Source organism: Onychomys torridus, chromosome 1 (assembly GCF_903995425.1).
Source record: "Onychomys torridus chromosome 1, mOncTor1.1, whole genome shotgun sequence".
In the NCBI taxonomy this organism is placed as follows: domain Eukaryota; kingdom Metazoa; phylum Chordata; class Mammalia; order Rodentia; family Cricetidae; genus Onychomys; species Onychomys torridus.
This window is the reverse complement of record NC_050443.1, coordinates 161,322,589-161,349,029: the sequence shown is the minus strand read 5'-3', so window position 1 is coordinate 161,349,029 and position 26,441 is coordinate 161,322,589. Positions and strand designations below refer to the sequence as shown.

The following is a 26,441-nucleotide window of genomic DNA, read 5'->3' as shown; positions in this document are numbered from 1 at the left end:
AGAGAAGCAATGTGGGAGCTTAAGAAAATAGATATCTTTGCTGTGTATTCATCAGCTTCCTGGCTGATACCTTCCTTAGGAATGAACATAGCATTCAAAGGTCAGTTTTTAAATATGCTGGGCACTACACTGGCCTTGTAGCACTAGTTTCTTATCAAGTACTTAGTGAGTATCAGCCACCTCCCACTGTCCTGTGTTCTGAAATGTTGCTCTGCAGGAAACAGATGTGGCTTACTGACTCAAGGAACTTGGAGTCCATCTGGGGCAGAGACAAGTAGAAAGTAAGTAGCTGTTAGCATATCTACTGGTATTGCTCTTGTTTAGTTCATATTTAGGCAACCATGTTGGTAAGATTTCATGGTGTAGCTTCTGCCATTTCTAAGGGACACAATCGCAGCAAATTTCCTGTGCTACTGACTCCCAGTGTCTTTATACCTCCTCTTATGCAGTGATCACTGAACCTTGGGTATAGGAGATATGTTCACCATAGATACGCTAATGTGGAAGAGGGAAACTCACAGGCCTAAACCCTAAGCAGAGAACTCTTACAGGCAACTAAGGAATACGAAAGACAGGAGAAATGGGAGCACACCGATTAAATATCCAGTACCAAATGACCAGTCCTAAAAACATACATACAAGTCACGTTATAAGAACTGGGCAGATGTGTGAGGCGGGAGATTCTGAGGAAGCGGCTATTTTAGGTAAATCAGTAATATTATTCTCTGTGCAGTCTTCTGGAAGGATAAAAATAAGATACCCAGGGGAGGAGCCAAGGAAGATGGTAGTGTGTGCAGGGGTCTTAGAGGGAAGAAGATCTGGAAAGATCATGGAAGAGAGAGCAAAATGAAATGTCGTGCGTCAATAGAGTGAGCAGAGATAAGATGGGCACTAAGCAACAATAAGGAACAATGAGCAGCCAGTGAAGGGATTTGCCTGGGATTTGTGATCATATCCAAGTGTCAGGAGATGACTCCCACCCCCGCTGTGGACAGCAGAGTGCAAACGGTCAAGGATGAAGGCAGCAGCCTAGCTGGGATAACGGCAACACTGGCTGTACTAGGAGAACAACAGCATGGAAGACGAAGCAGGAAGCTGGAAATGATGGGCGTGAGAGAGCTGAGTGGGGACGGTTAGTGGTGAGCGTGGATGGCAGGGTCTTTTCTACAGCCTGCCCTTTTATGGGACCTCCAGGACAGTGTTATCCTGAGTCATATAAACATCACACAAGTCCCCAGGGCTGGAGTATTCCTACCTCTCCACAGGCAAGGATGGACTGGTTTAAAATCTTTTCAAGAGATTCAAATTTTTATTAGCACTCTTGGATCCAGAATATTGTGTCTCAGAAATTTATACCAGCTTCATTCTCCCCAACCCCAGTGGGTCCTGATCCTAATCTAGTCATGAGCACACAGAGCCAGTCCTTCCTCACCATTTATTTTATGATTAAGATGTTCTTTCCAGGCCTCTACCCTGCATTTATTCCCATTTGGAATTCTTATCCCATGCTTCTTCTCGTTAGTGTCATCTGTAAACTTAATGATGACCATGCCTGTCTCTTAGCCTCAGGTCCTTAGAAACACAGCTCTCTCTATTTATTTTCAAAGTTGTGAGCAGATGGCCATGCTGCATGAGCTCAGGCACTGAAATCTGAACCAAACAACTGGGAATGAAATATGTTCTCTAGGACTAGTGCTAACCCATACATTACAGGACTTTAATGTAGGAGTTGGTGTTGTGATCCAAACAAAACCTGTATCAAAGTTGTGCTGATACATCTAATAGTATGATTGCCATAATGCTATGAGAGAAATAACATCTGTCTAAATGACTTCCACACATTTCCATTTCACAGCCACACCAAAGTTATAGTTTTCCTTATAATTATGTAAATACCCACTTACAGTGGGAGGAAAAGAAAAAGATTCTGTCTGTGTGGCCCAGTCTTCCACTCGTTCACCTGACAGGCCCAAACAGCTTCAATTACTCTGTCCTACCTATAACCATAAAAACATCATAGAAAACTAGAAACAGAAAGTGTAGCTTTGGGGACTGTGGGTTTCTTGGCTGCAGAATTCTGGCAATTGTCACATCCCTGTGCTATGGAATAGCCAGGATTTGCGTACTAATGAGACATACCCCCTAGACAATCTGTTCTTAGATGGCTTGTAGGAGCTGAACTTGCAGCCTGGGCACCATCTCTTGAGCATCACAGCAAAGCTGTGCTCTGAAACACTATTCTTGGTTGATGCTAAGAGCTGCCAAACATTACCATCCTCATACCACCACATTTCTGAAATCTTTGCTGAAAGTAGAACACCGGAGTCTCTCTTTCCCGTGGTATCGACCTTCAGAATCACATGTCCCTGACCCATCCCGCTGTCTTGTGTCACTTCCTGTTCCTCGGAATTCAGAGACCACACACTTAGCTCAAGGTCACAACAGCAGCTTGTGGGCTTGCTTTGCTTTCTCCTTAACTTAATATAGGAGTTGACTTTGTAATCAGAATAAAACTCTCATCAAAGGTATTCTGAGATAGGCCGCTCAGCTACCCACCAGGCTTCGCTCCAGGATCTCATGAGTCATCAGACCTGCACAGCTCTTACTCTAATCTGAGAAGCTTCTCTATGCAGTGCAGGGTAGTTAAGACAGACTCGCAAGTGTGAAAAGTGCAGATAACACATGAGTGGGAGCGTTTAGCCCTAAGTAGGACATCTCTCTCACACCCCATTCCCATGAAGGCTTGACACACTGGAGAAGGGGACAGAAAGATTGTAAGAGGCACTGTAAAACAATGCCATCTGCATATGTGAAGGTCACCTCACTCACGAATCAAGTGAGTCAGCACTCCATGGAGAGAAGGAAGGGGCTGAGGAGTTACTGACAGTTCATGGCCACTGAGGAAGGGAGTCAGTGTTCTTCAGTGGTGGGTCCCATGGTCAGTTGCCTGTGCTTCAGTGAATGGTGCCCTACCCCATTCACATAGAGACAGCATAATTGGACGCAGTGGGTTCTGAAGAAGGAAGTGAGGAAGCAGGAGAGGAAGAAACAGGACTTAGTGGTGAGAGTATGGTAAGGATCTGGGAGGAGTTGGATGGGGGGAGCAGGGAGTCGATAAGATCTAAATGTATTGGTGTTTGAAATTATCAAAAACTCAATTAAAATTTGTATTGTTCTGATACATCAAGTGTTATTATACTATGAGAGACAATGCTCACCTATCTAATTCAGTTTTTACCAGAGAAAATCCTCCTATTTCTGCTAACTACCAGTTACCATGGTCTCTCTAATTAAAGGCCTTTCCAGTGAGGCATGGAGATGTAAGCCTATAATCCCTACACTTAGGAGATTGAGGTAGAAGGATCTCCAATTCCCAGTTTAGTTTGGGATACATAGCTAGACCCTCTCTCACAATAACAACAATAATAGTATAATAGTAAAAGCTTTCCTGTCATTGTAAAACAATAACCCACTTCATATTTCTCCTAATCCTGCCTTTTCCGTAGGTAATTCAGGTCTCTCTGCTAGCTTTTGGAGTCTGTTCCATCTGATAGTAGATGATGCCTATAGAATATGTAACAGGAGGGATATCACTATGGCATAGAGTTTTAAAGAGCAAGGATTGATTGGTCATGAAAATGTAGTGCCTTTGCTTCAAAACAGTAACCCAAGTGTGAAAGCTTTGTTCTTTCCTTCAGTTCTCTAGGTTTGTTATATTTTTATTTGCTATTTAATATTGTTCTAAGAGAAATTGAAATTTAGCTAGCATTAATTTACCATTCATCTTTATGATATGTATGTGTTTTAATTGCTAATATAGGAGCTTTACAGAATTACCAACACTATCTAAGCTGCATCCTATACATATGTATACTGTGGTGATATTTTGGTTTGGGTTGTTTGTTTGTTTGTTTGTTTGTTTGTTTGTTTTTGTCAGAGCTGAGGATCAAATCCAGGGCCTTGTGCTTGCTAAGCAAGCACTCTACCACTGAGCTAAATCCCCAATCCCCTGTGGTGATATTTTATTTGAGTCTAACAAATAAAGCTTGCCTGGGGATCAAAGGGAAAAGCCAGCCACTATATTAAACATAGAGGTCAGACAATGATAGCACACGCCTTTAATCCTAGCATTCGGGAGGCAGAGATTCACCCAGATCTCTGTGAGTTCAAGACCACACTGGGAACAGAGCCAGGTGTGGTGGCACATGCCTTTAATCTCAGCACTAGTTAACCATAGAGGTCTGGAGGTCTGTACAGACAGACAGGAAGTGAAAGAGCTGGGCGGAAAGAGGAGTGATGTAGCTGGGCAGAGAGAGGAAGTAAGATGGCAGGGACAGAAAAGTATATAGGCGTGAGTATACAGGAAGTAGCTCTCTTGGGCTGAGGACTTCCTAGTGGTCAGAATTTGTGGCTGGCTTGTTCTATTCCTCTGATCTTTCAGCTTTCACCCCAATATCTGGCTCCAGGTTTTTTATTAATAAGACCATTTAGCAATTCATGTTACCATGTGCCAATCAATACCCTGAACCAACAGAGTGCCAAATCCAAAAGCACTGAAGCAGAACAGAATAGTGTGTTGTCCTCGCCTTCTCTCTTCCTCTTTTTCAGGAAAGGTGGTTAGCTGATACTGAAAAATCACATGAGTAAGAAAAAGTGTGATAGGACTTTTAGTCATTTGTGTATCTTAGAATTGCCTTCTCTATTCTGAAAAAGTTGTGCTATGAACAGAAAATGTCCCTCTGGGGGCTGTTAGCCCCTCCATTCCATCTCACACACCTTACCTTACACTCACTTGAGTTCCATTCAACTCCTGTGAGTTGTGGCTCCATGATCATGGACTTGGGCAACAAGGGACTTCAGAAATACCATGCACATCTCCTCTGCTTAGAGGCACATCTATTGTCCCATTGTATGGCATTTGCAGAACAGCTTAATTATAGTTATTGAGATCTCACAGTGGCAGCAACACAGTGTAAGCTAAGTCCTTTGAGCACAGGTCCCTTTTGAACATAGGGCCCTGTGCACTTGTGTGGGTAACATGCCATGAAGACATCCCTACAACTAAAGGGTCGTAGGGTTTGATAGTGTCAAGGATAAAACATGGCAGACGAACATGTTAACTCACAGAGACTCTGACAGCATATATAAGACCTGCACGAGCTCAAACCAGACAGAATCTCAGCATGAAGAAAGGAGGTGGGCATGAAGCCCCAACCCTACTGTTGGCATTTGGTTGCTGCTGGCAGAGGGAACATCAGTTGTCTTCAAGGCAGTGATACTTGATATCAACTATATTCCAGGGTAGGCCCCAAGCCCAGAAGTGGTTAACCAGTACAAACTGGACTCCATGTTATGAGAGAGAGGAGGGGTACATGAAATGGGGTAGGGTAGGGAAGTTGGTTAGGATGGGGAGGAGTTGGGGGAAGTGGATGAATATGATCAAAATACATTGTATGAAATTATCAAAAATAAAAACATTAGTTTTTAAAGATAATCGGGAGAAAGAAAGCAAGAGAAGCAGAAACCATTGGCCCTGTCAAAGTCTAACCTGCTAGGTTTCTAATCCAACTTCTGTCAAGACCATCTGAGTTTTTAATTTAAATCTTTGACTGGGGAAAGAGAAACGATATAAGCAGGCTCTGCCAGTTTCTAATTATACTTGTCAAGGAGACTTCTGGGAGGAAATGAGGAAGCAGGTAGTCAGCCTGCACTGTGTAGATTTCAGTTCCCAACATACGGGGAATTTAAACATGGCTTTCCACTTAGACTTTTAAAACAACTACTGGCTTCAGAATGGTGTGGAAAGTGGAAGTAGGTGAAATGTCCTGTTCACCTTACTCTAGGAGGGGCTGGGACTTTATACAGCTCAACCTTGTGTCGCTGTACTTTCAGAAATGTCAGCATTATCAAGCCAGGCAATGCTCTCCAGTAATGTCTTCATTCCAGATTCAATAAACTATTTTCCAGCCTGAAGATTTCTAAAATTGGATTTTTCCTTTGAACTTTGAAATTTTTACACAGTTTCAAGAATTTGCATTCTATTATATATTAGCTTCCCATAACAAGTTTGATGTTCCTTTCAACTTCTCCATCAACTGATATTTCTCTATGCAAACCCTGTAAAACTATAATGACTCTCCTTAGTGTTTAGTGATGGATTTTTAATGTTCAGGTGGTTGTACAAAAAAAAATGTCTCAGGTAGTTACTGGAATAACACCTTGGATCCTCCCTTGCATTTATGAGGATAAGAACTTACTTTGGCAAAGGTCAGCTCCCAATGCTCCCATCACTAAGCTGCAATCTGTTCCTGACCAGTAAAGACAAGGTGATGGCTGGAAGTTTAACAAGTCTTCAAGTGGCCACATGCTGTGCCCATCCACAAGCGCCACTTGTTGGCCCTGGGTCACTATAGGAAGAGTTGAGTCACAGCCAAGAAAAACCTTGGGTTAGAGGTGACCACTTTAGTGGATTTTGTTTCTGTTGGAAACAACCTAGCTTGGCAGGGTAAATTTGCTGTTTAATGACAAAGCCTCCTCTTTACTGGGTGTCCACAAGAGTAGTCCTCAAACAGAAGCCTCTTCTACCTTTTATCTCCACTGCTTCTGTCTCCTCTCAGGATTCCCTACTGGAGACAGGCTTCATTCCCAACGCCTGTTCCCCTCACCCTTCAGCTACCTCACACACTCCCTTCTTCATAAATAGCAAAGGAAACAGACTCCTGTCACAGGACTTGAGAAGAAACAAAGACATTATCTATCCCTACATTCATTCTCTCTTTATTATTTGTATGTCTACATTCATGCTCTGGCTTTGGCATACTCTAAAGATTGCAAAACTATTATTTGAATCACATAAAGCCTGATATAAATGAAAATATTCTAGAAGTCATTGGATATACAGCTGTGCATGCCTGTGTGTGTGTGTGTGTGTGTGTGTGTGTGTGTGTGTGTGTGTGTGTTCTCACCTGTGCAGGCACTGTGGAGGCCATAGGTTAAAAATGGGATGTTTTCCTCAATCACTTTTCCACCTTATTTTTTGAGAGAGTGTCTCACTGAACTGAAGATTGCTATTTTGGCTCGATTGGCTAGCCAGCAAGCCCCTGGGATTTGCCTGCCTCTACCCCCAGCACTAGGGTTACAAGCACACACTACCAAGACTGACTTTTTTACATGGGTCCTGAGGATATAGTCTACATCTAAAAAGCAAATGGGATATAATTTTGGACATTTCCTGCCAATCCAGGTTGAAATCTCTAGGCAGCTAGCACTAGGGTCTGTAGATTGTGCGCTAGTCCCCTGAGGAGTGAGGGGGGTGAGATGGAGGAATTGGTTACCTGTAGCCAGCTCCTCTGCACTTCAGGAACTACCCTAAACTTAGAAGTGCCTCAGAAACAGAAAGCCTTTCTCTGATGTTCAAAAATCCAAAAGGAAGACAGTCTGGTCTCTCTCATCCAGCTCTGGCATGCTTGTTCTGCAGGACAGACTCAAGTCGTTCTTTGGGCAGTGCTTTCCCACCCATCACACCCTGTAGTCATTTCAGGTTCCGCCATGCATGCCAGATTGAATTAAATGCTTTTTAAGTCTCCATAGCAGGGAAACATCTTTCCCTGGATGGCATTTTTTTTCACGTATTTGTTAATGAGTGTCTGCACAATGAAGATGTGGTCTGTAGCTTGTTTCCCAATTTGGCTCGTATAGATGTTGCTGCTGCTCGGAGATAGTTTAATTCTTTAACTGAAGCGGCTGCTAACAAGTTTGTGAACCACACAGTGTCCCTGGGTTTTCCTGGAGCTGTCTGTGTGTTCTGGAGCCCTGAGCTTGTCAGAGCACTTGGCTGTCAAGAAGGCACTTCCTCTGGGGCCAGTTAGCCCTGCCTGCTAGAGCCAGGGCAAGCCTGCACTGACCGCCCCAGTCTCCGTTCTGCTCCTTAATACCAGGGAGGTCCTGCACACCACCACCCTAGACAGGAGTCAGCTGACTCCTCTAACCATGCTTTCAGAGCTTTCCCCACTGGCCCAGAAGACAGTGATTAGAAGCCCACTCTCTAAGCACCTTAACATTAAATTTTCTGCCTTAACTAAGTACTGTTGGTGCAGAAAAGTGTGGGTGTTAAATGTAGGCAAAGGCCTTGCGGAGGAAGAGAAGAGCCACTCAGCCAAAAGAGCCTATATTTCAACTGCCACCTGAAGGATGAACCAATTAAGGAAGCAAGAATGGAATTTCAGGGCTCAACAGCTCTGCTTAGAAACCTACTGAATCTGGACAACTAAACTCTGAGCTCTCCAAACCTGAGAGTGTTAGTTACCACTGTTGGTCCTATGCATGACGAGTGTGAAGATGGCCATGACGACTAAGTCGACGACAACATCAAGCCAGGAAGTCAGCTGATGTATTTCCATCGTGTATAGACAAGGCATGGCTCTGCCCTGTCCTGGCCCTAAGGCCATGGAGCACAGGTGCAATTGGCCCTACTTTTCATCTATAAGTACCGTTGTTGCCTTTGAATCTTGGTCTTTCTGCCTACGCTATCATTTTCTTGTGTATTTCCCCCACGGGTATGTCATCCTCTTCATGTTCTCCCTTCACTGCTTAGCTGTTGAAATTCTCTTACTACCTTAAACTCTGTTGCCTCCATCACTGATTCTTTCAATAATATATTAAAACAGGATATACGTGGCCACAGGAATTTGCAGAAAATCACTATTAATGGGTGCATCATTGAGTATTTTTAAGTGTCTTTACATGTACTGTCCTGTTAATCTTCAGCCAGCCTCATGAGGTGGCCTCGTGTCTTAACTTATTTCCAGATGAGAATTCTGAGGCTCCAAGGGAAAGTGCCTAAAAAGGGACAACAGTCTTCCCTACAAAGTGCTGGAGCTGACCTGGAATGCAAGTCTAACTTCACTCACTGTCACCCGTAGTGGAGCTTGCAAATGTGTTTAGAGGAGAGCTTATTGGAGAAACGAAACCTCAGCAGCCACTGAGGACACTCTCTGCCAGAGCTGCGCCCCTCCATCCCATCTTTCACCACTGCATTCCTGGTTGCTTGTGACCAAGGCAGTTGCAAAGGTGTGAGCCACATGCCATGTCTTAGCATGATTTGCCTACCTGCCTTGTGCTCTGAGGAGAGCTAAATGAAGACCGAGGCACTGGACTCTGGAGGGAAGTGTCCCTCATTCCTCCATCACAGTAATCAAACACTGAGCCAAGAAAACATAAGCAGGAAAGGGCTCTTCCTGCCAGAAGTGAGTCAGGCATTTCCCCAGGCCTCATCAATTGCCTACCACAGTCAAGCAAGGAAAGTTTTTAATGTTTGGACCATGAAGCTTAGTGCAACTGAGTGACTTACAATGAAGACAAGGAAGAGAACTGGAATTTGTAGCAGGGTTCTGACTCCAGAGCCCAAGATTTTCTGCCACTGTGGAGAATGAACACAACAGCCACACATCCAGACTGCTCCAGGAAGTAGCCCTATTGTAAAGGCATCTAAGCATCCCACGCCCGCAAACTTTGATTGGCTTAGGTAAATGAAAGGAAGTGTTCTTAAATAAGCAATAACAAAAGATTAGACATCTTTACATATCATCTTCATGAAATGTTAGGAGACACTTTCTCCCCTCCAGCACCCAAAATAAAGCAGGTCTGCACTCAGGCTTCTGAGAGTACACATTCATGGGATATTCTAGGATGTTTGGAAAGGGAACACACAGTGTTTCCCATTCGCCACCCTGTAGGTTGGTGACTTTCCAAGTGAGGAGGTGAGGGTGTGATTCTGCTCCATTTGGCAGTTGCTGGGGATATTTTGGGTATTACAACTAGGGAAGAGGTATGCCAATCTCTAGTTGGTACAGGCCAGTGCACAGCACAGCCTTGCATGATAAGCATCTCCTGGCCCATGTTGTCAGTAGTGATAATGACTGAAAAGGCATATCTTAGCACAGCTCCCTGTGATTCTAAAGAAAGGATTACTCCTGATGTAAGATGCTGGGTCACTTGGGTTGAGTTGGGTTGGGTTGGGCAGGGCTTTGGGAGATCACTATGTAGCTGAAGATACTTGGCCTCAAACTTGAGATCCTCCTGCCTCAGTCTCATATGCTGCTTACAGTCATGTTCCACCATGATGGGCTTGCTCCCTGCATTCTTTGTAACTGTTTAGAACCAGGAATCTCTCAGGAAATCAAGGAGACTCTGAAACTTGGCAGTCCTAGCAAAAATAGAGATTCCTTACTACTTGTCCTTCTTCCTGCTGAGTTTTACATTTAGAGCTGAGACTTTTGGCCGCCCGCTCCTTTGATCTTCACTAGATAATTAATCTTCAAATGTGTTCCAAATGGCTCTCTGCATTTTGGACCCCTCATCACACAGTGACAGTTTAGACAATGACCTTCACACCTGGGGATCTGTCTCAGCAGCAGGATACAGAGCAGCAAAGATGAGCCTGTGCCCCTGGAGGCAGTCCAGGCAAGGGGAATGCCTTCACCTCTTGCTTTCCTAAGGACCTAATTCAGCCAGTGAAATATACCCTTCGATTTTACTGATTCTCTCAGAAGCCTTCAGAGAAGGGAAAAAGATGAGGCTGATTTGCAGCTGGAAGCAACAGTCTCTTTGAAAGTGAATGAAGCTTCACAGTAAAGTCACTAATTAATGAGGTAAGATGTTTCCCCTTGGGCTGTGTGCTTACTTCATTGATTAGGCTGCCACTTTTTGTGGTGATATTATGTTCCCCAAAATATATCATGCACTAATAAATTTATCTGGGGTCAGAGAACAGAACAGCCACTAGACAGACATAGAGGCCAGAAAATGGTGGCACTCACACCTTTAATCCTAGCCTTCTGGAGGCAGAAATCCATCCAGATCTCTGTGAGTTTAAAGCCACACTGGAAACAGCCTGGCATGGTGACTCACGCCTTTAATCCCAGGAAGTGATGGCAGAAAGCAGAAAGGTATATAAGGCATGAAAACCAGGAACTAGCTGGTGAAGCTTTTAGGCTTTTGAGCAACAGTTCAGCTGAGATTCATTCTGGATGATGACTGAGAGGCTTCCAGTCTGAGGAAACAGGATCAGCTAAGGAATTGGTGAGGTGAGGTGGCTGTGACTTATTCTGTTTCTCTGATCTTCCAGCATTTACCCCAATACCTGGCTTCAGGTTTGTTTTTATTAATAAGACTGTTTAAGATTTCATGCTACATCTGGTGCCCAAAGTTCGTGGTATGAATTCACGAAAAAGCTGCTTGCCTGTGGCCTTGCAGGCCCTAGCTCAGACTCAAGCCACACTGCCGGTTGTGGTGGCACACTGGTTGGATTTGCTGAAGGAGGCAGAGGCAGGAGGATCCCGATTTTGAGGCCAGCCTAGGAGGCTTGCTAAGGAGAAGCTTCAGCTGGGGACCAGCCACAAATGGTGGCAGTGGGACCATGGAGGCAGTGGCTGCTGCTCCAAGTTGCCTGCTGCTTCTCATCATGTTGGTGACTGCGGTGATGCTGCTACCTGGGATGAAGTATTTACTGCTGCTTGTTCAGAGAAGAATTGCCAGGACCATTGTGTTACAAGAAAGCATTGACAAAGATCAGTTTGAAAAAGTTTGGCAAGACAAATGGTGGGGGGAAATTGCTGTAAAGATATTCTCTTCTAGGGAAGAACATTCATGGTTCCGAGAGACAGACATTTATGAAACTGTGATTGCTCCAAACCACAGAGGAGGCACCAAAAAAAAAAAAAAAAAAAAAAAAAAAATCTGCAGGGAACCATGACCATACCTAACAGCAACTTTGAAATCTTCAAAAGGATGATGGGCCCCCACAACAATGGTTCCACATGGACCATGGTAAAGCCATTAAGCTGATTAACACCACAGAAAGTTCAACTTTGGAAACTACTCAGGACAATTTTGAGATGGCTAGCTGAGATGATCCAGACAGACAGACTACTCGAACAAGGACTTGAGATAAGCCCTGCACTTTCTCATTATGCAGCGACTGGACAAATGATACAGGACTTGACAATTAACCCCAAAATTTTCTTTTCAGGATCCCCTAAAGATGCCTTCACCCCCAGAAAGCAGGAAGTAATTTTAAGAAAATGACGCCTTCCCCTCTTCATATCACAGATATTCTGCTATCCCCTCTCAAGTCCCTACCCTGCCACCATGGTCCTTTTATAGTTTCCTGGCCTCTGAAGTTACTCTGTGTTTTATATTCACGCCTGAAGGTATGGAGCTAGGAACTACAGATGAGAAAGTATGTGCTGTGTTTGTCTTTCTGGGTCTGAGTTACCTCACTCAACATGATCTTTTCTGAGAAATTCATGATTTTACTTCCTTTACAAGTGAATAATATTCCATAGTGTGCACATACCACATTTTTATTGTGTGTTCATCCATTGTAGGACACATAGGCTGTTTCCTTTTTCTACTATTGTGACTAGAATGGCAGTGAACAAAGCTGAGCAAGTGTGCCCAAAGCAGGAAGTTGAGGACTTTGGCATATGCCAAGAAGTGGTATAGTGGATTTGTTTTCAGCTTTTTGAGGATTTTCCATACTGATTCTCAAGTGGTTACGGCAGTTTACACTCCTACCAACAGTGAATGAGGATTCCTGTTTTCCCACATCCTCAACAGTATCTTTTATCAGTTCTTTTGTTGATCTTGGCCATCATGACTGAGGGGAAATAAAATCACAAATTGTTTTAATTTGCATTTTTCTTAATTATCAGAGATGATGAACGCTTGTTGGAGGTGGTTTTTATTGTTTTTTGCCATTTCTATTTCTTCTATTGAAAATGCTCTGTTCAGACCCCTAGCCCATTTTTGAATTGGGTCATTTGTTTCCTTGACTCTTTGTTTGATGAGTTCTTCATATATCTGGATATTAATCCCTATCAGATATATTTTTTTAAAAAGTTCTCTCCGGTCCTATTATAGGAGAGGACTGCCATGTATAGCCTCCAAGTGTGGTTGCAGAGACAGTGCCCCTCATATGATCATTCTGCCCTCTTTCTACAAACTCTAAATGAACATGATTTGAAATCCTTTAATATTCTTCTAAAATATTTTAGGAACTACAAAGTATCCATAGCTGAATCTGTCATAATGTATCTATTAGTTCTTTTATTGAACAGTTGCTTTCAGGTTTTACTCCTGTTGACGCTTCAGCCAATTAAGATTCCTTGATTATAATGAGGAAAGGATAGGAAATCTTTTTAATAGTTATATTATTTTTAATTGTGTGGAGAGGATCAGAGGCATCAGATCTCCTGGAGTTACAAGTGTTTGTGAACTACTATGGAGATTCTGGGAACTGAACTCAAGAACAGAATGTACTGTAAACCAGTGGATCACTGAGGAGAGGAGACATTAAGTAAAGAAGACAAGCTAAAGTACTCATGGAGTCTAGACAACAGTACCAGTGAATGGTATTGCTGCATAGAGTAAATCTTCTCCAGACATAGAATGGTTTGGTCATACCATTCAGTTTTCAGATTCCATGAAGAAAGATGTCCAACTGGCTCAATATTGTCACTTATCTCAGGGAGATCTGATTAGCTGTAACCAGGCGGAGCAGAATTGATATTCGCATATCAGCAAGGGTAGCTGCAACTGTCTCACAGATAAATCTTTGCATGTATCTATTATCATTTCTTTGGAATAAATTACGAAATTTAGATTGGATCAAATGTAGATATCAACTGAGGAGTTTGAGAATTCGTTCTTGTAAACAGAAGGAAATGTTTTATTGGCATCTTAGACCTTAGTCTAATCTGCCTATCCAGGTTCTTGAAACAAGAATAGTTTAGAGACATTTTGTCATAACTAATTCACCAAACACATGTGTTTAGGGCAATTTTACAATTAAATTGTTAATTCTGTCTTTGGCTTTTTGGATTCAGACCAGATAGTACCACAACTTTTAAAATGAAAGGCAAGGTCGAAAGGGTTGAGTTTATACTGAGGCACCCAGTCTTCCTTCTCTAGCCCAGTCAGTAGCTCTGAGTGGTGACACTGGGTAGGAGAGAATTGCTTTTCCTCCAGAAAAGAGAGACCATTCAAAGCACACTTCTATGACATGGCATTTTCTGGATCTGGCTTATTTCTCCCTCTCTGGAGAAATTATAATAAAGGGTCCTTTCTAATTTATAATAAAGGGTCCATATTAGCTCTAGCATCGGGCCACATCTAGTGATAGACCAATGGTAGTATTCCATTTCTTCTTGGCTTTCCGAGGGTAGATGTCTAAATGAAGAGTAGCGTCTGTGCCCATTCAGAGTTAGTTTAGTTTTTGTGACTTTGGATCACATAAGAGTCTCCATGAAAAGAAAGAAAAAAAAAAACTAATTTTGTTAGCCATGTCAGTCCATGTGTATTCGCCAGAAGCAAAAAGTAGTGAGACCAAACAAGCAGCGGTATCTGAGGCAAGGTCCATCTGCTCTCAGAACACCCAACCCCTGACCCTGGAAAGGCATTGCTCCATTCCCATTCAACCGAGAAATCCTCCCATCGGCTTTAGGGAAATCTTAATTTGATTATTCATTCGATTAAAGATCATTTATTGAATACCAGTGTCTAGGCCCCTTCAAGGTAAGTGCTTCAAGGAGCTTTTATCCAATGATCCTTAACCTTCCCAATACACACATGCACACAAGTGTGTCAGGTATTTTTTAGGGCAACATAAAACATAACAATGTACATCAAGAATATTTTCATGAAGCAATAAAGATAGGAACAAGCAATGTTTATTAAATATTTTCATACATTAGGTACTATGATGGATGCTTCGAGATATATTATCTCATTTAATTAATGCCTATGAGGACAAGTTTAGAAACAATAAATAAGTTTCAGGACTTGAGTAATATTTATATATTTCAACTTTAAGCAAATTATTTCTCTGCTTTTGTTTCTCTAAGCAAGCATCCCTGAATTCCTGAGTCATAAAAACAATATTTCTTCTTCTGAATTTCCAAAGGGATACAAATGTTCCCTTCTCACCTGGTATTTTCTCTAGTTAGCCTCATTTTATGGAGAGATGTCTACATGTGTCTTTGCCTTTAAGTCTCTCCAGGATGGGAAGATGTCTTGTTCTCTTTTCAGCTCCTAGGATGGATGGATAAAATGCTTGTACACCACTGATATACACTTGTAAAATGCTAGGCTTGGTGGATAGCATGCTTGTGAACCACTGATAAACACTTAGAAGGTACTCATAGCACCAAAGAATCCATTAATGTGTCCACAGCTTTCACTGGGTTTGTCAAAGCCTAGTTCCACATTCCAAATCCCTTCCTCCTCCTTTGTCTCTGATATATCAGTAGTCTCAGGGGCAGACAATTAAACAAGCTGGTTGGTCCACAAGCCCAATCCCTGTTCCTACCTCCACAAGCAATGTCCTCTTGTCACCTTTTTGGTCTATTGGCACACAGTTCAAAGCCGTGATCCACCAGGCCCCTAGGTCTACAGCCAGACCTCAAGTTTCAGCTCATACAGATCCAGACAAAATGTTAGAGGTGATCTGGGCAGATTCCTAGGGTCCTGTTTATTCATCACATGGTCTAGAAAGTGCTAACTTAAGGATGGGGCATGTGCTCTTGGCTCTGGGGATTTTTGCCTCATGAAGAGGAGGGCAGAGCCTGGCCTCTAAAGTAAGGGTCCCTTTGTCTGGTTCTAAATTTTTATAGCTAGTAAGCTTGAGAAATAGTGACTGCATAAATATAAACCCTGCAAAAACATGAAGTGGATTCATCTCCATAAAAAAAACTGTCAAAAAGAAACCAGAGCTAAACCATAGAGGCATGTATCTTTAGTCATTACCACTTTCTGTTGACCTTGTTTCTTATCGATATGTCTTTACCTCTTTGTCCCTGGTAAAATTTGGCATCCCCAAGCTTTGTTGGATCATGGGTGGGTTAGAAGGAGATGGCATTAAGCATAGAAGGGAAATACTGCTATTGTTGCTGAGTAACCAGTTTCCATGCCATCTTCCAGAGTATAAGGTCTGAACATTTCAAAGCCATGAGTCCTCCTCCATACTTATTTTATGTGTCCAACCAGTCATCCAGTCCTATCAATATTATTTATATCCTAAATATCTCTCATATCTCTCTTCTCTCTAATATGACTTCCTTAACCATACCATGATCACCATTCTTATAAATTAACTTCTTAGTGGTTTTTTCACAACTATGAAAGCCAGATTGATAAATATAAACTAAATAATGTCACTGACTCAGCTTCACTCCATAATGACTTCCCATTTATTTTAAGGTGACTTCTAAAACTGTTAGGATCTTTTGAACTGGCTCTGCCATCCTCGTTTTGGTCCACCCTTTCCTTGGTGTGCAAGGCCAGTTGAGGCTGAACTGGTCTGCATTCAGGAACACTGAATCCGGGGTTGGGGATTTATCCAGTGATAGAGTGATTGCCTAGCAAGCGCAAGGCCCTGGGTTCAGTCCTCAGCTCTGGAAAAAGAAAAAGAAAAAAAAGACAAAACACGGAATCCCTTCCTGTCCTTAAAGATGCTCTCACACTTGAAACACCTTCTGTTCTTGCCCCTCACTTCCACAAACCTTAACTGCCACTCTGCGGCTGACTTCACTACTGCTATAGGCTATGTCAGACCCTTTGCTACAGGATCTCATTGACTTCTATTCTGTTCTTGCATTTCCATCAAAACTATGGCCATTAATTAATTGCCCAACTCATTGGATTAAAGACTTTCTTAATAGATTCTAAGCTTCAACCATAACCCAAGGTTAAATTTCAGCACCTCCTATAGGCACTGGATGGTAGGAATTGGTTTGGTAGTTTCAGACCTCAAGGACCATGCAGCTCAGTAGTTAATCTAGTAAATTCTACAATCAGTTTCTCTTTTCCTATTTGTTTTGGTTCAACTCATTCCATACACTTCCTTGTCTACCTTTCAGACAATTGACTTTTTGACAAATACTGAATGAAAAGGAAAGATTTAAAGCCCTGTCATTTTATTGTCACCTGCTATTAGTTTTCCCTCCACAACTAATAAATGGACTCTATTTCTCTTCAACTTCTCATGCCTGATACATTTAAAGAATGTCTGTGTCTTTCTTTGTCCCTTGGAAGCTGTAACACATTCCTTCCTTTGGAAATTGCTCACTGTTGACATAAAAGGTCATAGAATTTTCTTTTCCCATTAATGACTCTTACTGTCTGAAAATTTCTGCAGTGTTCTTTCATCCAATGTCTTTGTAGTTATCGTTGTTATAAATATATGGATTGCTGTTTATTCTCTTTGAGATATAGATATATTCTACTTTTTCATGTTATTCCCTTAAAAATTATCTAGACTCATTACATTTGTATACATTTTTTGTGGTGTAGAAATAGGATATATTCATATTTTAAAAGAGAGAGAGAAGGAGGTGAGCAGGGATGAAACAAAGGGGGAGAAAACACATTTGATTCTGTGGAAAAGTGGTTTTCACAAGGGAAAGATATGGACAGAGAGGTGAAGAGGAAGGGAGAGGTGGGAGAGAGAGTGGATGTTTCATTGTTTTAAGAACAGGCTAGATAGGGAAAAAGGGAAAAGCAAGAATGAAAGGGCAGTCCAAAACTGGCTCATGATGAAAGTTCCCACCCTCAGCTGACGCGCCAATCACGATCCTCCATTCTCCCTAGAGAGGAGATGATAGACTAAGAGATAATCGCTGTAACTCATCCCATGGCAGCAAAACAATGCAGAGATGGCCACCTCTAGGCGAGTCCATGATGTTATCTGTCTAAAGAAATCACTGATAACAAACCAGTCATGAGATTTTATTTGTTGTGTTTTATATATTATTTACCACATACAAAGATTACACCTACATGCTACTTTAGGAGAAAACCACACAAACAGTAATTAGGAGTCCACCATGCAACCAGAACTAAAACAGCAGTAGTTCCCATCAGCATGAGTTACTCCACTCTCCTCTTCCCCAGTTCTTCCCATCCTACCCAAGAGAACCACTGTTTCTCAGCCCATTGCATGAGTAGATATGTACATCTTATTACACGTGTATACATACCTTAAAACTGTGAGCTTGTGATTAACTGATACTTTTAAAAGTAAAAAACAAATAGTAGCCTTCAATGTGTGAGAAATCCATAGCTGTTGCCTAGGTCACACACTTTCCCAGGACACATTGCCGTTGAATTGGGCTGGGAAGGAAAACGAAGGCTTTTGCAGTGATGAGCTCTTTTGGAAGTGAAGAGATCCTTCACAAATAGAACATCAAGTGGATAGACAAGGAGAAAGGAATCTAGAGGCACTTTCAAAGTGCCTTCTCTACAATGGAAAATCAATGAATCTGCCAACAGAGCAAGTTTGAGGCTTAACACTGAATTCGCTTTATTGCTATGCTTACTACCAAATCATTACTAGTACATTCTGAAAAATATTTTCTGATTTCATGCTCTGAGCTTAAAAAGTTTCCATGTTTTTTCCAATGAATATTTTTATATAAAAGATAGAAATACTCTAATCAAAAAATTCATGTAATTGTGAACAACTTCTTCATCTTCAGAGCAGAGAGAAATATATATATATATATATATATATATATATGTATATGTATATATAGATATAGATATGATATAGAGACCCCGCCCAGTTGTTTATTAGTCCTTGTCATATTTATGTATTAAAAATTTTTAATATCATAAAATATAAACTCTCTTCTTTTGAGTTATAAATTTATTATAATTCCAAAGTCTTAGCAGGTTTTACTTAGGTATTGGGTATTTAATCCTAAAGTCTCTGTCTGAGCAAAGTTCCACTATGAACAAAGCTAGTCCTGAAGAACAGGATAGGAAGACTCTCTCTACCAGGTCCCAAGCTAGAATATAGAACAGTGGTCATTAAAACAATATAGTAGGAGTGCAGGACAGAAAATGGAGCAGAATAGGAAGCCCAGAGAAACAGGCCCAGGAATGTATGGAACTTTAATATGGGACACAAGGGGCATTAAAAATGACTGATGAATAGATAGACTAAAGCCAGACTTGGTGTCATATGCCTGTAATCACAGCACATGGGTGATTGGAGCAAGAAGATCATGAGTCTGAGGCCAGATTGGGCTACATAAGACGACCCTATCTCAGCAGTAAGCAAAAAGAATGAAGAGCCTAATGAAAAATTATGCTGACATAATTGACTTTTCTTATTACAAAATGGAAATAGATGCTTATTCAGTATCATACCCCAGACAAATTCTTTTTTTTCTTTTTTTTTAATTTATTATATTTGTGTTTTAATTTTATACATCAGCCATGGGTTCCCCTGTCCTCCCCCCTCCCACCCAGACAAATTCTAGGTTGATTAAAAACTTACTCCTAAAAGAAAAAATTAAAAGTTTCAAATGAACCTATATAGTATCTTTATAAATGAGAGCCATTTTTAAATATCACCTGGAAAGGGCTACATATTTTGTGCCTGCTAGACTGGCAAACGTTTTTTAAGAGAATTTGAAAATACCTGGCACTATTAAGTATACAGCTATTGCTAAAAAGAATATTAGTTGCAACAATGGATGCCACTTTAGAAAATAGGCATGGCGTTGTAGAAGTGAATATCAATAGACCCGTGTAGGGAACAGTGATCTCACTATCAGTTAGGCACTCTAGAACTCCTCAGACTCCAGTGGTTATCAGAATTACTAGGGTGCTACAATTTTGGAGTCTACCTCTGACGAGACTCATATATCAGAAGTCAGAGAAATCTCTACGTTTGTTCTTTGACATTCACACATAGAAGACTGATACTCCCATCACAGTTAGAGTAATGCTCTCAGAAGTTCCTTTTACCTGTGTGTTAGGTAGAACCACATGGCATATAGTAGCAAATTCTGGACACTACTTAATATCCATCAGCAAAATCATCAATGTTCACACAATGAACTAATATGCAACATTGACAATGAATATACTGTTAGTGCACTTAACAATCTTAAGACAAAAAGTTAAATGAAAAAAGAAAATTACATACAGTATGATACCACTTTTGTAAGCTAACACCAACTCTGACATGTATATGAACTTATTATATGATGGAGATGAACTGTAGTAACTTATTCATTGTATGATTCTACAATAACTATTATATTCTTAAAAATCAAGTTGGTGCCATATACCAAATGGTTTTCAATAAAGAAAAATATTGCTATATTTTCTATAGAGTCCTTGAAATTCTCCATTTCAAACCAGTCATGAAAATTATAAAAACAGACTAGATTTGACAAGAATGTTAGTACCCTGTACAGTTAGACTCATAGGCATGTCCAGCCTTTTGACATTGCAACACAACATTTGTCATCTACAGAGTTCACACAAAACAGTCTCATAGTGTGTTACGTGAACCTACAGTTTTGATTCGGACGATGTTCATAGCTACCCTGGGATGCATGTGACCTGTGAAACACAGATTGAACACATCAGAAAATTTTCTTACTACTACAAAAGGATGGGCTACCAGGGAATCTGAGACTATGGCATCATGGGTAACAAGAATATGTTTCCCTGCCTAAGTAGCAAGTGCACCAGCAGAATCTGACTGAGGTGACAAACTTGGCACTCTGGACACTTACAGATTCAAGCAGAAGTCTTGAGTGCTAAAGCTCAGCTAATTTTGTTAAATGTCAGCTCTCAGTTCAGTAGTGACCAACATCTCTCCCCCTCCACCCTACAGTAGGCAGCTGTGCACATGTACTGGAGCTGCTTACAAGTCAGCTTACAAGAGCTGAAATGAACTAGAAAGGTTCTGTCATCAGAATATCAGTAATCCATGACCTGAGGGGCTGGTTACTCCTGACCACAGTGTGGAGGCCCACAAAGGTTTCCTAGTGAGATCTGAGCTTGCTTTACCCAGCAGAGCCGCATTAGACGAGTGCTTGACCACGTGCAGTGCATGGTCGCCAGGTGTTTGGAAGGGTGTGCACTTGGCTGTGCTAGGGGGAGGTCTTTTGCTCCACTCCTTGGCATTCCTATAAATAGCCCTTTGGAAGAGATGGAAGAGGCCAGTGGATAAGGATCCAGGCCCTCCCAGCTATCCTGTGTTTCTACCTGTCTCTCTCCCATTTGTATTTCTATCTAAATATTTCTCACTTCTCCCTCCTCAAGAGTACCCTGACGTGAAAGTGGGAGCAGGCCTCCCACACACAGGAACAAAGAATCAAGCCCTTACTGTTGTCCCATTGTTGCAGGCCACTCCCTCCCAGCTGAGATGACTACTGGCGATTTAAAGACCAGGACCTTTTAATTTGCATCCTTCATCTTCTTTTTCCATTTCTGGGAGCCACATAGTAAAGACATAAACATTTAAAAGTAACAAGATACAACACATGACCAGGGAAAGGCTGATTGTGGGGTGGCAGGGGAGGCAGGGGTGCTGACAAAAACCACAAGTTTACATATACAATGGTCCTTGGCACAGACTCAGCCTAAAACAACTTAAACAGCAAACATTAGGGAAGTGTAATGAGAAGAAGAAAATGTAATTTCTAGAAGTTGCCACATTGTTAGATTCAAATGCCACGTTGGAAACAAAAATCACAAGGCGTAAAAGAAGCAGTGAAGTATGAGGTATTTAAAAAGCAGAAACTGCCCCTGAAGACAACCTGATGGCAGTTCTGCTAAAGACTCTGTCTTACAGCTCCTAGAAGATGATCTTGAGAAAGTCAAGAACCAGATAGGCAAACAAAATAGAAGTATCAATAAATAGCAAGACTAAAAGGAGAGCAGGAAGAAATTCTGGAGCTTAAAAGCACAATAATTGAAATGATACATTAGGTGAGGAGGTTCAAAGGCAGATTTGAGCAAACAAATGAAATCAGGCAGCCTAAAGATCTGAAGTTGGAAATAACCAATGGAGAGGAACATAAAGAAAATCAGATTAAAGATTAATAGAAACCAAATACTACTCATTGTGAGAGTTCCAGAAGAAGAGAGAGAGAAAGGAGCTGAGAAAATATTCAATAAAATAATGGCTACAAACTGCCTAAATTTGATGAAAGACATGAATACAAAACTTCAAGAACATATATTAAGTCAAAAAATGAACTTATATGCTAATCAAACTTTTGAAAGCCATATAAGAATATTAAAAGCAATAGAGGGAAACAAGTCATTATATAGTAGACAGTGCTCAGCACTATTACTCAGCAGACTTCTCATCAGAACCTTTGAGGTCCAGAAGTTAGTGAGATAATGTATTCAGAGCATGAAAAGAAAAGGGAATCCACTCAATGAAGAACCCCATATTCATGAAAACTTTCTTTCAAAAGTGAAAGAAAATTATGACATTTCCAGGTAAATGAAAAGCTGAGGGAATTTTTGTCAGTAAGCCCACCCCATAAGACATGCTCAAAGGAGTCATACAGCTTGGATGGAAAGCATACCAGACAAGAAATGGAAGTTGTGGGAATGAATTCATGCTAACCAGAGCTAAAAATTATTATAACAACAATTTGTAACTCTGCTTTTCATTTTTATATGATTTAAGAGATCAAAATTTTTTAATACTGATCAAAATATGCATTATTATAATTTGGATTGTTAACCTATATTTTGTTACATAATTGAAGATACTTGTGTGTTTAAAAAAAAACTCATTGGTATGTCTTAGGAATATAGCATATAAAAAATGTAATTTTGTGGCATTTGCTACTGAGATGAGGTGTGATAGGTAAAAGAATAGAATGTTTATGTTGTTAAAGTTAAGCTAGTACAAATTAGTGTTTGATTAGGATGTTAAATGTAATCCCAGTGGTATTATAAAAGACAGTAAGAAAGGAATTTAAATTTCTTTTGCTATGAAAACAAACAAACAAACAAACAAAAACTAGGCAGTTCTGTCTTTCTGGACCTGGCCGAGCAGGAGGCGCCATCCTGGGTGTTGACATTCGCCACAAGGACCAAAAGGTTCCCTGCAAGGAGCCCAAGAACCAAGACATCTCCCTGTGGCTGCTAGTCAAGCAGTTCAGGTTTCTGGCCAGAGGAACCAACTCGACCTTCAGTCAGGGTGTGCTGAAAAGGTTATTTATGAGTGGCACTAACCGGCCACCTCTGGCCCTGTCCCGGATGATCTGAAAGATGAAGCTTCCTGGCCGAGAGAACAAGACAGCTGTGGTTGTAGGGATGGTCACAGATGATGTGCAATTCTCAAAGTGCCCAAACTGAAGGTGTGTGCACCGGGGTGAGCAGCCTCGCCCAAAGTCGCATCCTCATGGCTGGGGGTAAGATCCTCACCTTTGACCAGCTGGCCCTGGAGTCTCCCAAGGGCCGAGGCACTGTGCTCCTGTCTGGTCCTCGGAAGGGCCGAGAGGTATACCTGCATTTTGGCAAGGAACTCCACATAGCCATACCAAACCCTATGTCCGCTCCAAGGGCCGGAAGTTCCAACGTTAAAAAAATAAAAAGCTCCGGGTGGTGGTTGCGCACGCCTTTAATCCCAGCACTCGGGAGGCAGAGCCAGGCAGACCTCTGAGTTCAAGGCCAGCATGGTCTACAGAGCGAGATCCAGGAAAGGCGCAAAGCTAAACAGAGAAACCCTGTCTAGGAGAAAAAAACAAACAAACAAACAAACAAAACTAGCCAAACACAAAGGAAACTGGTAATTCAAGAAATTAGGGGCAAAAAGCTATATGATAGATAGAAAGCAAACAGCAAAATGACAGAAGTATGTCCATTCATATCAATAATTGCTTTGTATATAAGTAAATTAAACTCTGCAGTTAAAAAAATAAGTTGATAAAAAGGGTTTTATAAAATAAAAGCATGCAGTCCAATTGTATGCTGTCTATAAGAGAATCACTTTAGATATAAAGGTACAAACAGATTGAAAGGCTGTAAAAAGATAAATCTATTCAAGTATAACCAAGCATAGTAGAGGTGTCGATATTAATAACAGATAAAATTAACTTTACATTATAAAAAACTCACAAGGAACAAAGGAAACAAAAATTTCAATACATCAAGATTTAAGTGTTATAAACATCCACACACTTGACAACATACCATGAGGAGAAACAGACAAGTCAACAGTTACAGCAGAAGACTCAGTGATGGAGAGGGCTTCCAAAGAGAAGGCTCCAAACCACAATAAATCAACTAGAATTCTACCCAACAGCAGCAGACACACTATTCTCATTACACCTGGGACATTTTTCAAGATAGACCACATGTGAGTCCACAAATTAAATCAAAGATGATATATACATAGGATGGAACATTATTAAACCTTAGAAGAAATAGAAATTCCAATATGTACAACCTGGCTGAGCCTTGTGAGTTTTGTGCTCGATGAAATAAGCCCAGTCATCCAAGGAAAACCCCTTATATGCAGTGCGCAGAAAGCACAGTAGTGGCCACAGGAGACTGGGGGAGGGTAAGGTTGGATGGGTCCGGGTTTTGGTTTCATGCCATGGAAGCACAGTGGAGACGGAGAGTGGCTGTGGTTGTGTAACACTATGAATGCATTTAACTGCTGAGCTGTGCATTTCCAGCTGGTTGAGATGCACGTTTTTATGTGGATGTCACAGTAAGAAAATGAGCTTCATCATCTTTTAAAGCCAGTGTCTTCAAAGTCTTAGAGATGGTGTGACCGTTAGCTCCCCCACGACACAAAAGACTGCTTCACATCAGTAAGTCTTGGTGTGAGTTTAAACTTAAATTAATTTATCATTTAATAATGATAAAGAGTACTTAGGCTGATCTTTCTGAAGTATGTTTGCCTTTACGTAAATTTTGAGATTAAACTTAATACTGTTCCTAAATGTTAATTGTTTTGCTACAGATATGCCTAACCTTAGTTGGAAATTGCCATGACACAAAGACCGTAGCCATGCCTAAATGCAAAATTGAGAGCAAGCCTATTTAGCTTTTTCAGATTTTCTAAAAAAAAAAGCCAAATGTTTGTGATAAGACATTGGAATGAAGTAATCTTTAAAAAGGAACAAATTGGGTTGGAATCAGAGAGATGGGTGTATTGTGCTCTGGCCTTTCTTTTATTCTAAATGCTCTGAGAATGTAAGAGTCATAAGTTAAATCATAGTCACTCTCTGCACTAACAGTAAGGCTCACTTCCAGATTCTATGTCCACAGAATGTTTGCGTGTAAGCTTCCTTATACAGTATGACTTTGTATGTCTCAGAGTGAGTAAAGTATGTTGGAGGAAAACATATCCCTATTTTCTTTTGTTGGCATCCACTGACCAGTTTTGTGACCTCGCATGTCCCTTTAAGCTTTCTGAGCCCATTTCATATCTGTAAAATAAAACATCTCCAACAAGAGACAGTATATTATGCCAAGCTATTAGTAGCCAACTTATAGTTTATTAAACTTTTATTATTTTTAAACATATTATAAGTCAGATAGGGAACAATAGAAATCCTATTGGAACATGATAGACATGAATAAAACACATAAGAAGCAATGACTTCTTCTATCCCATCTAATTAAAAGTTGTCAAATATTTGCATTTTAAGTACTAGGAGACTTTATTTAATAGCCCATCCTAAGGCCATTTAAAATAATTCAGTTAAACAGTTGAGCAGGGCTTAAAGGCTGATGTCAGAGCAGATGTGGGACTATGCTGTTGACAAAGTTTCTTTGAGAAGTGTGTTCTGATTTGTAAAATTCACCAGACATTTTTAGGCCACTGATGTTATAGGTAATCACACAGTTTAAACACATACACAGAGAGAGAGAGAGAGAGAGAGAGAGAGAGAGAGAGAGAGAGAGAGAGACACCCAGGAGACTTCTATCTGGAAAGATGAACACAGTGAAGACACACTTGATGTCTTTAATACTAGAGAGCATGCCCTGAATTCCAGGATTTATAGTGGGGCTTTACATGGGTGAGTTATAAACACTGAGTTCATAAAGCAACAGTCCATGTTAAGAGTTTATACAATACAAATGTCAGTTTTATGTTGTATCAAGTACAAATACAACTTGTATTTGGTTGTATTGTTGTAAAACAACAAATACAATCAGAATTAAGATGGTGGTAGGCAGACTTTTGTACCCTCAGACACATGTGTTGGCTACAAAATGGGTATTTATTAGTTGGTTATACATTCTTTTCAGTTTACAAGCATTTTTTAATTGTAGAATATTAAAAACAACCAGGAATTAGAGTTGTGTGCAAACTTTATTCTGTTTGTCTTTCTGGTTCTGTAATGGAGACCTCAGCCTGGGCTCCTGCTGGATAACCTTTATCTCCTTCCCCCTTTGTCCTCAGTGACAATATTTGGAGAATGATATTTTATATTCTCATGTTGATGACAATCCTAAGGATTACAAGTTTCCCATTCTATGGTTTCACAGAAACCACAAACCAACATGAGAGAGCAGCCAGAGGAAGTAAAGTTGGAGATGTGAGTCCCCACCCCAACTGCTTGTTTCATTTGTGAGAAACTTGATCCATTTATTCATAC

The 26,441-nt window shown here is 40.9% G+C and overlaps 1 protein-coding gene and 1 pseudogene across 3 annotated transcripts in view; both read left to right on the top strand.

Annotated features, from left to right (window-relative positions):
* Positions 1-26,441, top strand: part of Hpse2 (heparanase 2 (inactive)) — a 610,759-nt gene that overhangs the window by 558,905 nt on the left and 25,413 nt on the right. The gene's annotated exons all lie outside the window — the stretch shown is intronic.
* LOC118587969 lies at positions 970-26,417 on the top strand (annotated as a pseudogene).